Source organism: Stegostoma tigrinum, chromosome 20 (assembly GCF_030684315.1).
Source record: "Stegostoma tigrinum isolate sSteTig4 chromosome 20, sSteTig4.hap1, whole genome shotgun sequence".
Taxonomy (NCBI): domain Eukaryota; kingdom Metazoa; phylum Chordata; class Chondrichthyes; order Orectolobiformes; family Stegostomatidae; genus Stegostoma; species Stegostoma tigrinum.
Genome location: NC_081373.1, coordinates 45,223,973 through 45,238,779, shown reverse-complemented (window position 1 = coordinate 45,238,779; position 14,807 = coordinate 45,223,973). Strand labels below are relative to the sequence as shown.

Sequence of the window (14,807 nt, the reverse complement as noted above, 5' to 3'; positions counted from 1 at the left end):
AAACAAGCAAAGTACAAAAATACTGGAAACTTGGATAAACAAAAAAGCTCAAGAAGTGCTAATGGTTAGATATCTCCAGATGATTAAATATTGATCATTTATGCCAAAGAAAATTGCTGCTGGCTGTATTCATAGTGAATTGTTAAGAAGGATTTGGCTGCTCTACAACCCAAACAATTTCATCTATTGAAATGTTGCTTCCTGTGAAACATGTTCTGCAATCTTGGCTTTGTCAACGCCCATACTGCTTAATCTCACAGCACAAGGGTAACTCAGTAAACCTGCGTTCAGAGATTTTGTCAGATTTCTGAATTAAATTTCTATTTACAGCATAATATTCCTGGCTGGGTAGTAAAGAGTCAAACCGTACTGACACAGGACATCACAAGTTGACATTTTGAACTTCACACCGCCAAGACTGCCAGGTATTTTTCGTTACTTTATACTATAGAAGTTATATAAAATGGCGAGAAGCACTGTTAATTGGTAACTGAGAGAAGCTGATATCTATGGAAGGAAATTTGTACTTGCCTACTTAACCTGATCTGCAGGAAAGGTCAGGATATCCCCTAAATTATTTTTCATTTTTATAGCAAAAACATGTGACCTAATCTTATTTTGTTTTAGGTCCCAACATTCTTCCCTCGCCTCCTCAGTTGCACTAAATGGCGGTTGTCATCCACTAGTTTGCTGAAGTGAGAACTCTTTATGTGTGAATTTATAATGCGGAGGTGCCAGTGTTGGACAGGGGTGGACAAAGCCAGGAGACACATGACTCCAGGTTACAGTCCAATTAGTTCATTTGAAATCTCAAGCTTTAAAAGCGCTGCTCCTTCATCAGATGAATATCACTGAGTATCTTAACCTTGTGGTGTCAAGTCCTATTGTAGTGATTTGACAAAATAATGGGGCCAATCATTGCCTAAGGGAATGCAGCATTTACAAATAAAATCCATAATCATTATAAAACACCAGTATTTATTTTCTACCATTGATTACCCTCAGGAGTTTAGTATTGAGCGTCTTCTTGAACCATTGTGGATCATTTGGCTTGGGCGTGCCCACAGTGCTTCAGGAAAGTCCACACTATCTGAATCCCAAGCATTCGGAATTATTACGTAACCAGCATCCAAGATTCAAAAAAGAAATTCCAGATGCTTGGGATCCTGTTAACAAGGGTTTTACTGCTAATAGGTATTTGGAAGAGAATATTGGAGCAGATGCATTATTAGAGTCAGTTCAAGGCTCACTTTATCGATAAAGACAGAATCACATCATCGACAGATATTGTGAGCAGCCCAGGCTACCCATTTTTTTAAATACACATTTATCTTCTGGTTGCAAGGAGTCCCAGATGCCATTTCTATTTCTCATGCAACCAGCAGGTTCAGCTAACCAGCAGCCCTCATTCAGGAAGTGAGGTTAGATTGAAGAAGTTGGGACTGATCTCTTTGGAGAGAAGATGACAGAGTGGAGATTTGGCAGAAGGTTTTCACGTTTGTGAGAGGGCGGGGCAGAGTAGATAGGGAGAAGCTGTTCCTGCTCATAAAAGAGATAAAATTGGAATAAGAGGAGGTGGACTTGAAATAATGCACAAGTAAAGCAAGGGTAATTTGAAAAAATAACTTTAGTCGCACAGAGAGTCATTAAGGCATTAAATGCACTGCCTGGTAATGTGGTGGAGGCGGGTTCAATTAAAGCTTTCAGGAGGGCATTGGATAATTATTTGTATAGGATATGGAGAAAAGGCAGGAGTTTGGCACTAGGAAATAGAATCAACGCAAGCACAATGGGCTGAACAGCCTACTTCTGCATCGTTCCCATTCTGAGAATTCCTGTGCATGCCGGAAATCAGGGAGATGATTCTATTTGAAGGGGGCTTCCAGGATTCTGACCCTGTAACAGTGGAGGAACAACTATATAATTCCAAATCAGGATGGTGTGCAGCTTGGAGGGAATGACTTTCCCATGCATCTGCTGTCCTTATTCCTCTAGGTGATGGAGGTCACAGATTTAGAAAGTGCTGGTAAAGAGATCTTGAAGGTTACTGAGGTGCAGCTTGTACATGGTACACACTGCTTCCATAATATGCTCACTTTGGAGTCAATGTTTAAGGTGATGGATGCACATTTCACTCTTATGGTCTTGGATGGTAAAAGTGACGAGTAGGTAAAGAGTGACAGGATTGTCAAAAAGAGAAAAAATGTGAAAGTCTTGGTGAGCAATTCTAGAAAGATACAATATTAGGTTGATTGCTTTGTCCTTGATGACATTGAGTTTCTTGAGTGTTGTTGGGGCTGCCCAGACAAGTGTTTCAGACAGATCACATTCTTGACCTGTGCCTTGTGGATGGTAAAAGTGGTGTGGGAATCAGATGAGTCACTAGCTGCAGAATTTCCAGCTTCTTCTTATTGTTATTTCAGTGGCCATTCCAATTAAGTTTCTTGTCAATGATAACATTTCAGGATGTGGGGGAGTCGGTGATGACACGGCTACTGAATGTCAAACAGAGGTGTTCATCATTTGGCAATCATGTGGCATAAATGTCACCAGCCACATATTATTCTGACTGTTAAAACTACAAAGTCTAGCTGCATGTGGGCATGGACTGATTCACTGTCCGAAGAGTTGAATATGTGCATTCATGAGCATATATTTCCATTTTTGACCTAATGATAGAATGATGGTTATGGATAAGTGATTGAAAGTAGTTGGGGATCAGGACACTACCCCCAGCAACACCTGTAGTGATGGCCTATGGCTGGGGTGACGGAGCCCCAAAACCACACTGACTTTCTTTATGCTAGGCATGGTTCTAGCTATGGAGAACTTCACCGTAACTCTCATCAATTTATGTTCTATTTTGACATCATTCATGCCATATGGGTCAAATACTGTCATGATATCAAGGCAGTCACTCTCACCCCACCGCCAGAATTCAGCATTTTGCCCATGCTTACAGCAAAGGTGCAAGGTCGTTTAGAGCTGATAGCCATGGAGGAGTTTAAACTGAGCGTCAGTGACAAGTTTTCTTGAGTAAGTGTCACCTGACAGAACTGACTCCCTTCCATCACCTTGTTGATGCTTGGGAATAGACTGTCAGAGCAGTATTTGGTTGGATTTGGGCAAGCCTAACCATATTGTACCTAAATTGTTTTCAGATAGCTTACCATAACTGTACTGGAATTGCATGCCTATGGGTGCAGCTAGTTCTGGAACCCAAATACTTAGCACTACAGTCAAATGCTGTCATGTCCTTTGCTGTATCCAGCATGGGCAACAATTTCTTGGCATTGCTCGTGAGAATCAAACCGGCTGAACACATTGGATCTGTGATGATGGAGAACTCAGGAGCAATGTTCCTTCTTAAATGTGCATCCCTGAAATGATCGCATAGGTTATTCACAGGCACCCTTGCTCCTCCATTAGTAAGATGCTGCTACCCATGCACAACCATTGAGTAGTGAAATGGTTCTGCGCTGTTAAAACAGGCAGCAGGAAGCAGAAAATAACCAGAAAGAATAGCGTTTAGGAGGATGCTGAGATGTGTCATCGACTTGACACATAGGATGAAGGTGGATGACTGGAGAGCCAGGTAAAGCTCTGAGGACCCAGGTTGGAAACCTGCCATGGCAGATGGTGGAATGTGAACTCATTAATGAAAAAATTTGGAATTAAGAGTCTAAAGATGACTGCCGATTGTCAGGAATAAATCCCTCTAATGTTCACTGTTGGCCTTTAGGGAAGGAAACTGGTATCCTTACCTGGTCTGGCCTACAAGTAACTCCAGACCCATAGCAATGTGGTTGTGTCTTAACTGCAATTTGGGATGGGCAATAAATGTTGGCTTAGCTTGCTACATCCTCAGCCTGTCAATGAATAACAATTAAAAAAATAGCTGCAGCTTTATATTTTGCTCTGTCATTGACGATGGGGATGCTTATGGATCTTTCACCCTCCTGTTAGTTGTTTAATTGTCCATTACCATTCACAATTGAATGCAGCAGAATGCCAGAGTTATGATCTGATCCATTAGTTGGGGAATGCTTAGCTCAGGTGATTGCATGCTGCTTCTATTATTAAGCATGTATGTGGCCCTGTGTTGCTGCTCACGAGGCACCTGATATTTCCAGCACATGTGGTGCTGCCCCAGGAATGCTCTCCGACAGTACTCAGCAATACTTTGCTTTGGTGTTAATATGGAGGAGATGCCAGACCACGAGGGTACACATTATGTTGAGATATGATTCTGTTGCAGCTGATGCCCACAGCCTTTGTTCCTCCCTTCTTTCAGGTGAGATGTTAAAACAAAGCACCGTCTACTTGTCAATGTTCATATTTAACAACCATTGCCCTGTTTTTATTACATTGCTGTTTACAGGATCTTATTATGTGCAGAATTGGCTTTTGTGCTACCCACAAGGGAACTTGGGACTACACTTCAAATATACTTTATTGGCTGAAAATTGATTTTAGGTGTGAAAACAATCCAAGTCTACCGAACCTCTCCTCATAACTAAAACCCTCTAGTCTGGGCAACATTCTGGTAAACATTCTGTGCACTCTCTCTACTACATCCACATTGTTCTTGTTTGGTAACTAGAATTGCATGCAATATTCCAAATATAGCCTAACTAAACTTTCATACAGCTGTAACATAACTTACCATCTTTTATATTCAGTGCCCAGGTTGAGGAAGGCAAGCATGCTATCTGCATTCTTGATCACCTTACCCACCTGTGTTGTCACTTCCAGGGATCAGTGGACCTGTACATGCTTATCTCTCTGTATGTCAATGTTCCTAAGCGTTCTGCCATTTGTTATATTATTCACACTTGAATTAGATCTTCCAAAATTCATAACCTCACATTCGTCTAGATTAAACTCAATCTGCCATTTCTCTGCCAAAATCTGCAATATATCTATATCCCGCTGTATCCTTTTACAATCCTCCTCATTATCTGCAACTCCACCAATTTTGGTGTCATCCATAAACTTACTAATCAGACCGCTTACTTTTTTTCTGCAGATCACTTAGTTGTTTGTAACATAAATAAGTTCCCAGCACTGATCCCTGCAGAACACCACTAGTTACTGACCTCCATCCTGAAAAGCACCGTTTCACCACTACTCTCTTTCCTCTATGAACAAGCCAGTTTTGAATCCATCTAGCCAACTCATCCTGGATCCCGTGAGACTCTACCTGCTGTACCAGCCTGCCATGCGGTACCTTATCAAATGCCTTACTAAAGTCCATTTAGGCAACATCTGCTGCCCTTCCCTCATCAATCATTCTTGTCACCTCCTCAAAAATCTCAATCAAGTTAGTGAGACATGACCTTCCCCTCATAAACCCATGCTGCCTACCACTGACAAGACAATTTGCTTCCAAATGTGAATAAATCCTGTCTCTCAGCATCTTTTCAAACAGTTTTCCCATCACTGACATTAGGCTCACTTGTCTGTAATTACCTGGATCATTTCTGTTTTCCTTCTTAAACATTCATTCTCCAATACCCTGAAACCTCACCTGCGCCAAAGAGGATGCAAAGAATCTGTCAAGGCCCTAGTTATTTTCTCCCTTGCCTCCTACAGTATCCTGGGATTGGTCCTGCCTGGCCCTGGGAACTTGTCTTTCTTAATGTATTTCATGACACCCAACACTTCCTCCGTCATTATGTTGACTTGCCCGAGAGCATTCATACACATTTTCCTAACCTCAACATCCCTCATGTGTCTCTCTCTTTGGTGAATACTGATGTTAAGTACCCATTAAGGATCTCACCCATTTCGCCTTCTTTATCCTTGAGTGGCCCTACTGTTTCTATTGCTACTATCTTGCTCCTAATATATGTATAAAATGCCTTGGGATTCTCCTTAACCCTGCTGGCCAAGGACATTTCGTAGCCTCTTTTAGCCCCACTAATTGCCTATTTGAGCTCCTTCCTACTTTTTCTATATTATTCAAGGACTTCATCTGTTTTTAGTTATTTAGACCTTAAGTATGCTTTCTTTTTTTTTAACGAAGCTGATAATTTCTCCTGCCATCCAACGTACCTGAATCCTGCCATTCATGTCCATTATTTTCTCAGAAATATGCCAGTCCTGCACTCTAACCAATTGGTCCTTACAAGACTCCCACATGTCACATGTGGATTTACCCTCAAACAGCCAATCTTCTCCTAATCTTCATTCTCCAATTCTTGCCTATTTCAGTTATGCTTGGGAATCCAATTTATCAGCTTCGTCTGAGGTCCACTCTTATCCTTATCCATAAGTTTCTGAAACATATGGAATTATGGTCACTATTTTCAAAACAATCTCGCTCTGAAACTTTGATCACCTTGATGAGCTCATTTACCAATACCAGGTCCACTATGACTCCCTTCCTCGCTGGGCTATCCATATACTGCTGCAAGAAACTCTCCTGGATGCACCTAACAAATTGCTTCCCATCCCAACCACCAGCACTAAGGGAGGCCTAGTCAATGTGGGAGAAGTTAAAATCACCCACCTCAACAAAACTGATATTTTCTCATCTTTCCAGAATCTGACTAAATATCACTTTCTCTGTGTCTCACGGGCAGCTGGGAGGTCTATAGAACAACTGCAGCATTGGTGACCGCACACTTCCTATCCCTGAGTTCAATCCATAATGCCTTGCTGCAAGATCCCTCCAGGGTGTCCCCACTCAGTACAGCTGTGAAATACTCCCTAACCAGTAATGCCACTCCCCAAATTCTTTCGCTTCCTCCTCCATCTCAGCCAAAACATTGAGATCCCAGAACATTAAGCTGCCATTCCTGTCCCAATTTTAACCATGTCTCTGTGACAGCAACAACATCATAACTACATGCAATAATCCAGGCTCTAAATTCTTCCATCTTACCTGTTATACTTCTTGCATTGAAGCAATTGCAGTCCAAGCTCCAGTTTCATTAAGTTTAGTGTTTTGCTCTTCCTCCGATCTATGTTTGCCCTAGACTTAAGCTCTTCCCTAGTCTCTGTACTTACTGACCTGCTGGTTAAGTTCTCACCTCTCCACTATACTAGTTTCATTTAATATAGAGTGTGAATTCTGTTTTTTTCTTTCACTCTACCTTCTCTGAGGCCAACTCTGAGCTGCCCAACTCAGAATAGACTGGACCAATCTAAGCTCTGTACTCAGGGATTGCTCATTCCCTCGATACAGAGGTCAGGCTGAGTGGGTGAACGTACATAAAGTCAGGCCACTACCTCCTTTAAATTGCCCCAGCTTTTGAGGGCTTATGTTAATGATGAATGTCAGAAGAGTTGACTCAAAATAGACAAAGCTTTTAACAGCTGCCACATTTTGACGTCCTTTTCATTCATCAGCTGGTCTTTCATGTTGAAGGAGTGCCATTAGAATTGGCCCTGTTGGTCCTGCAACTTTACCCACTTCAATCAGAGAATTGGTGAGGATCGGTGGCACATTTCAGCAGAGCAGGATTTCTGTTAGGCCCAGCAAGATGATCATCAGCATCCGAAGCCTCTGTCCACTCATTCTGGACAGAAACATATCATGATGCTGACTGTTCCTATTGATTCAGGCTTTCTTTTCCCATCATCCTCCAGGTGATTGGACTAGTCAAATGACGTGCCTTCACCTGAGAGACACCTAAATCTTTTAAGAGCTGAAGGAGAACTTGCACTTGGATGCAAATCATTGCTGTTTGAATATACTTCACACAACCTCAGCTTGCTTTGTGTCTAATCCCAAGTACACATGAAAATCGGGTATAATTTTGTCCTAATATCTTCTCTCAGTTTCAAGTGGTACAATTGAAGACTAATACAGTGAATACAATATATGATGAGATTTGAACTTGGAAATATTTAAATTCCATTCAATGGACAAGGTTTGATTTGATTTGGATTTGAATTGGGTTGGATTGTGGATTTAGTTTAGTCCTCTTCGTTTCATGGAATTTATCACTAACGATGGACTATGTATCTGATGTTGAGAGATGATTTAGTCTTCCAGTACTAGTCAGATGGTAAGTCAATTGCAGCTTGACTTCTTGAACCCAGTTTTATTCATCTTACCACATTCCAATTTTATTTTCACACACACAGTCACTTTATGCCATCGCAGGTTTCCTTCAAAGTGAAATAACTATGATCACCCAAATGCTACTCTGTTTATGCAGAACTTAGAATTTGCAATTTTTCTCCGAAGAGTTACGGTAAGTGACTGAATCTAGTCAGATGAAAGAGGATCTTAAGTTTCTAAAATATGTCATTCTCCCATTCAAATATCACTAAATGGAGAGAATTAGGCAAAAGAGAGTTTCTTAACCTCAACACAGTCTTTTGTTTTGGATGATATGGGGCTATCCTTATGTGCCAAATGTCATTTGACTTTAGGAAATACTCAAATTCTCTGCTGGCAAATGATATCTTGTTGTGCTGTGCATGTGTGGGTTGGAATTCCACTCTTGCCATCACTGAAATAACTGCACACAGGTATCCTGTCATCGAGTCATCCTTCATTTGTAGCACAGTTGATTGTTAGTCCCAAGTTGATTCAGAACATCGACCTATGATCCTGTGGATATTTGAAGCAAAATGTAAGCCTAATGGAACAACCTGTATGTGTGATTTGCATCTGGTGATATAGCCAACTAATTAACTAACTAATTTGGTACAAGCATCTTCAGCCCATAGTGTCTCACCTATTTAAATGAAGCACATGTATTTTGATTCACTGATTTAATAGCCAGCAACAGATTATGGACAAATCAAACAAATCTATTTCATAAATAGCTTACAGCAAAACTGCAACTGGAAAACAAGTCGTGTAATGGAATGTTTGACTTGGCTTCCTCCCAGGCACACAGGAGATGAATCATTATCAGGAAAGTACTATCTTCCAGTACTTCACCCTTTGTCCTTGTGTCCATTGTTTTGAATGAAAATTTAGTGAATGTTGGCAAAATATTCAAACATGGTAAATTATGCTGCTCCTCTCAGAACTGATTTGAGGGTCCTTAAAATCTAAGGTTACACATTTTAAATAAACTTACCACGCAGCAGCTTTTGTCTGTTTACAAATTCTGTCTTGCAAATCACAGCTGAAGTTTGATTCCTACTCATTGCTTAAATTGCAATATTAGCACCACACAAATTAGCGTTCAGGGAAGTTCCCTAAAGTACTTAGTCAAGTCGATAATTTACTACATTTACAGACATCCCAAGTAAGCCTATAATCTTGCAAACCTAGGGGTCATGACGCAACAGCATTTGGTAATTATGGCTTTCTTTGGCTCTAATTGCACAGCTGAGTTTGCGAAGCTGTCTACTGCAACTGCAGTAGTTATCTGTTGCAGAATAAACTGGAAACAAATCAAAAGCCTTTCTGGTATCAGCTATTCACTGCTTTAGCCAGCTAAACCTTGAAGGAGGTTCACATATGGTTTGATGGTTTTATTAAAAATCACCAGAATGGGTAAATATGTTACTTACACTGGTATGTATAGGTTTGGAATACCCCTGGGTCTGAAATATCGAAGTTTGGACGGAAGCATGGAACTTGCAGCTACAAAATGTTTTGCCGCTTTAAAACTATGAACTAGATGAGTGTGTGAAGGAAAAGGAATAAAAAGCTAGATGGAAAGGCTCAGATCAAGTAAATGAAATGGAAGGAGGCGTGTATGTATGTAATATGTATGTGTGTGTGGCTTAGAAACAACAGAACAAACCAGGTGGGCAGAATGATCTGTTTGTTGCTGTACATTCCATGGAATTCAACGCAATGCCAGTCAGTTTGGATTTTGCTGATTTTCAGCAGAGCTGAGCCAGAACCATACTAAGAACACCTCAAAGAACTCAAAAATACAGGACCATTCAAGTCGATCATTCGGTCCCTCAAGCCAGACAGCTCCTCAAATCAATAGGTTTGTGTGTGACTGTCAACCTCAACTTCACTTTCCTGTTCAGTCCCTGGACCACTCAATTTCCACAGAATCCAAACAAAGCTGTCTGACACCGCTTGGAATATACTGAACAACTGGGATTTCACAGCTGACAGGAGTACAGAATTCCCAAAGATTCATACTGCTAAGTTTAAAATGATCATTCCCATATTTTGAAACTATGCCCTATTTCTGGACTATTTCCAGTTAAGAACAATAGCCTCCCAGCATTTACTTTGTCAAATATGTTTATTTATTTCAATGAGTTTGTCCCTCATTCTTCTAAATTCTGGAGATTGAATGCCCATTGCACTCAATCTCTCCTCGCAGGACTCCCTGAATATTGCAGGAGCCAAGTGAATGAATCTATCGTGCAGCTACTCTAAGGCATAGCAATGTTTAAATGTGAAGACCAGAACTTTACGTAGTATTCCAGGTATGATCCCACCATTCCTATACAACTGAAGCAAGGCTTCCTTGCTCTTATACTCGTTGCAATAAAAACTTGTCGTTTGCCTGAACTGCGTGCTATGCCTGCTGCATGTTTATTTTCTGCCCTTTGCATAGCTTTCAGTAGCACATGTAATCGTTGAGCACCATTTAATTTCTTTTCAACCTATTTTTCTAATCAACCTGTTCAGTGATGTTATTACACACCTCTGCTGTATGTGGAACCTGGACCTCTCAGTCCACACCAACATTGCACCACTAAAGAATTTGTTCTGCCACATTGTCGTCCAACCAGTTAATCAGCAGAGTCTGATAGCTCAGTCGACTGGACCATTGGTGAGTGATACCAACAGCAGGGACTCAATTCATAAAGATCCCACTCTTTCGCCGGAGGTGTGGTGACCCTCAGGTTAAACTCACTATTTAAATTAGTTATCTCTAATGACAGAGTGGGACTATGATGACATTTTGCTTTTTGCAGGCCCTTGCGTTATGCACGCGCTTTAACATTCTCAGCCAGCTTTGTATCATGAAATTTGGATACATCACACTGGGTCGAGTTAAATCATGAAACCAGTTTGTGAATATCTAAGGGTCCAGGTCTCTGCAGTTCCTTCGGAGCTGATTCCAGAGCTCCCTTTATTTATTCACTTTTCCACTGTCTGTCTTTTATCCTGTTCTCTAATCAGGCCTCTTCTGGTCATAACATTTAGCTGCATTTCCTATTTTCATTTATTCCCCATCACCAATTTGAACAAACTGCGGGCATTTTTGTCCTTTGGGTAAAGGCAACTCGCAAAGACTCTCTGTGAAAGTCCCTTCACAGATCGGCAAAGTCAAATGCGGAAACTTTCATTCCAACAGATTTGGGTCTGAAATATGTCTCATGGAGCCCGATAATAACATGCTTGGCTATTTCCCATTGTTAGTCAGAATTGGCGAAGGTGCAGCGAATCCACTTCCAGCTGAGGAGTCATTAACTTTGGGTCAGGATAACAAAGTGTGGAGCTGGATGAACACAGCAGGCCAAGCAGCATCTCAGGAGCTCAAAAGCTGACGTTTCGGGCCTAGACCCTTCATCAGAGAGACTCAGAGGCTTGGCCTGCTGTGTTCATCCAGCGCCACACTTTTGTTATCTTGGATTCTCCAGCATCTGCAGTTCACATTAATTCTGGGTCAGGTGCTGTTAAGTCCGCCTTGATGAGGGCGGGGTCATCTCTTTCCGGCGAACAACTGTAAACAACCGAACATGGGAATTCCGTGGTAATGGGCTCGCTGCTATCAGATGGATAGCATTCCAGACGAGAGGAAAAAAAACCAAATCGAAACAAAAGAGTCAGCAGGCTGCAAGATCCGGGAGTGGGAGTCTGATCTGGATCTTGACTCTTCCCACACTAAACCACCCCCCACCCACACACACACCTGCCCCACCATTTCACTGCTGGAAATCCCAGGGACTGCCGAACGTGACTGCAGAGTGATATTATCTTTGAGTCATCTCCGCCACCACACATTGTGTTTGAACTGACTTGACAGCAATCCCCATTTTCTCCCAAGGGCCTGTTTAAAAACTGAGAACAACACTCACGTCCAATCTACACCTTACTCTGCATAGACACACGTGGATATCTGAAACAAAAACAGAGACTGCTGGAAAACAGCAGCTCTGCCAGAGAGGCATTTTCCTCCCATTTCCAACCTTGCTTCTGATTTCCAGCACCCCTAGTTTTTTTTTTAGCTTTTACACAGGGAAGCATTCAGTTTCAGAATCTATAATGCTCGCTTCATATGTGTATTGTCAACTCCTGCTCATAAAGTGCTGCTTTAAAACGCTCCAAACTTTTCTCTCTCTCTCTCTCTCACTCCCTGTGAAGTTCGGGCTTTGATACGAAATTAAGCAACAAGCCTAAGAACGGAGGTGATCTTCCATATCTTTACATCATGCACCGGTTACATATTATGCAGTAACACGTCAAATCTTTTGACACTTTTCACGTCAGCGTTACAGAGGGCAGAATGAACGCGGGATGGCGGGGGCGGGGGTGTGGGGTCAACTACGTGCCAGGTTCCAGGTCGGAGAATACTGGAAACTGCGAGGTGGGAACTGACTCTTGTGTCATATTCTCCGATCTGCCGCCTCACTGAGTGAGAATTTACGTTGGGAGCAATGGTATTTTACAGGAAGGCAGGTTGTTAGATGTATTCTGCAATTCTACAGAGGCACTCGCTCGTTGCATCATAGTGTCCATCAGCGGAGGCACACAGCTCCTGGTCAGAACACAATCGTGTTCACTGATGTTACAATATTGGCAGACTTTAGACCACATTACAGCGACCAGGGGAATTTCAGAACCGTGCCTGCAGTGCTGTTACGTTTCTTTGGAACTCACCGCTCTGTTTAAAAAAAAGCAGCCCTACCCTCTTTGAAACAAAGCGTGAACAAATCCCAGCAAGTTGTTGGTACAGGTACAAATACAAAGAAATGAACCCGCCTGTCAGTGGGTTCAGCTGGTTTCTCTCTCTCTCCCTCTCCAGATCCACATCTGGGTCTTGCAGATTTCTGTTTATTGTCTGACACCCACAGCTATCATACTAATGAGAGTTACATAGAACATAGAGAACATAGAACATAGAACAATACAGCGCAGAACAGGCCCTTCGGCCCTCGATGTTGCGCCGACCTGTGAACTAATCTAAGCCCCTGCCCCCACACTATCCCATCATTATCCATTTGCTTATCCAAGGACTGTTTAAATGCCCCTAATGTGGCTGAGTTAACTACATTGGCAGGCAGGGCGTTCCACATCCTTACCACTCTCTGAGTAAAGAACCTGCCTCTGACATCTGTCTTAAATCTATCACCCCTCAATTTGTAGCTATGCCCCCTTGTATAAGCTGAAGTCATCATCCTCGGAAAAAGACTCTCACTGTCCACCCTTTCTAATCCTCTGATCATCTTGTATGTCTCTATTAAATCCCTTCGTAGCCTCCTTCTCTCCAATGAGAACAGACCCAATATTAATAACCTCTGATTCACCTCCACTCTTTTCTACAGTATATAATGGTCTAATTACATTAATAGTGATGGTTATAAAATATTAAAAATATCTGGTTAATTGTGCTATGTCACAGTTTGTAGTTAAATATTATATACATGGTGTTATATGATATGATTGCTACCCTCTGATTCAGCTCCACTGTCTCTACAATATAGTGTTGTCATTACATAAGGAAGATGGCTACACAATACTCAAAATGACTGATTAACTTCTGTCTGTCTCTCTAATTGTATAGTATTACGTGATGTTATATTATTGATATGAACAAGAATGAGTATACAATATTATTGAGAAGCTGATCCAACCCCACTCTGTCCTATACCATACAATTATATTTATACCCATGATTATGTTACATAACATTATTAATCTCTGATTAACTTCTACTCTCTCTAATTATATATTATTGATAACCTCTGATCAGCTTCTACTGTCTCTCTCTCTCTAATTGTGCAGTGTGTGTGTATATATATATATAAAATACATATACACACGCACACACACACATATATATACACATACATAGACATATATATATACACATACATGGTGCTATATTATTCATATAAGAATGAGCATATAATAATATTGAGAATCTGTTTCAACCCAAATGTCTCTATATTATAGTGATGTGATTATATTAAGAATGATGATTACGTTATATAACACTAATAATCTATGATTAATTTACACACGAATTAAATATTATACACATGGTGTTATATATGATTGGTAACCTCTGAATCAGCTCCACTCTATCTGTACATTATATAGTGCGGTCACTACATTAATAATCATGTAACATTGAAAATTGCTAATTACTTTGAACTGTTTCTCTCTAATTAAATACTATAAACCGAGGGCTATGCTGTATAACACTTCAGACCCTCTTTGATTCACCTCCATTTAATTAAGTGTAGAAACCCAGAAGCAGGCCGTTCCAGCCCACTGAATCCACACCAGTTCTCCAAAAAGCAGCCCACTCTGTCCCAGTAACCCTGCATTTCCTTACGCACACATTCCTGGACACTGTGCAATTTAGCCAATCCACCTAACACGCATGTCTTCGTGACTGTTGGGAGGAAACCAGAAGCCCCAGAGCGAGGGGGGATCACGCAGGCCCTGGGAGAACGCGTAAATTTCACAGCGATAAGTTGTTTGAGGCTGGAATCAAACTTGCGCCCCTGGTGTGGCGACACAGCAGTGCTAGCCCCTGTGCTCCCATATATGAACAGGAAAGAGCTGAAGGCATATGAGCCAAACGCAGGCAGATGCTGCTTGGCCTGCTGTGTTCATCCAGCTCTACATCTTGTTATCGCAGGCAGTTGGGACTAGTTTAGTGTAGGCACATGGTCGGCGTGGG

General features: G+C 41.5%; 1 pseudogene; it reads left to right on the top strand.

The window, feature by feature from the left end:
• Nucleotides 1-258: 258 nt before the first annotated feature.
• LOC125450265 (interferon-induced protein with tetratricopeptide repeats 5-like) overlaps nt 259-14,807 on the top strand; it is a 120,568-nt pseudogene continuing 106,019 nt past the window's right edge.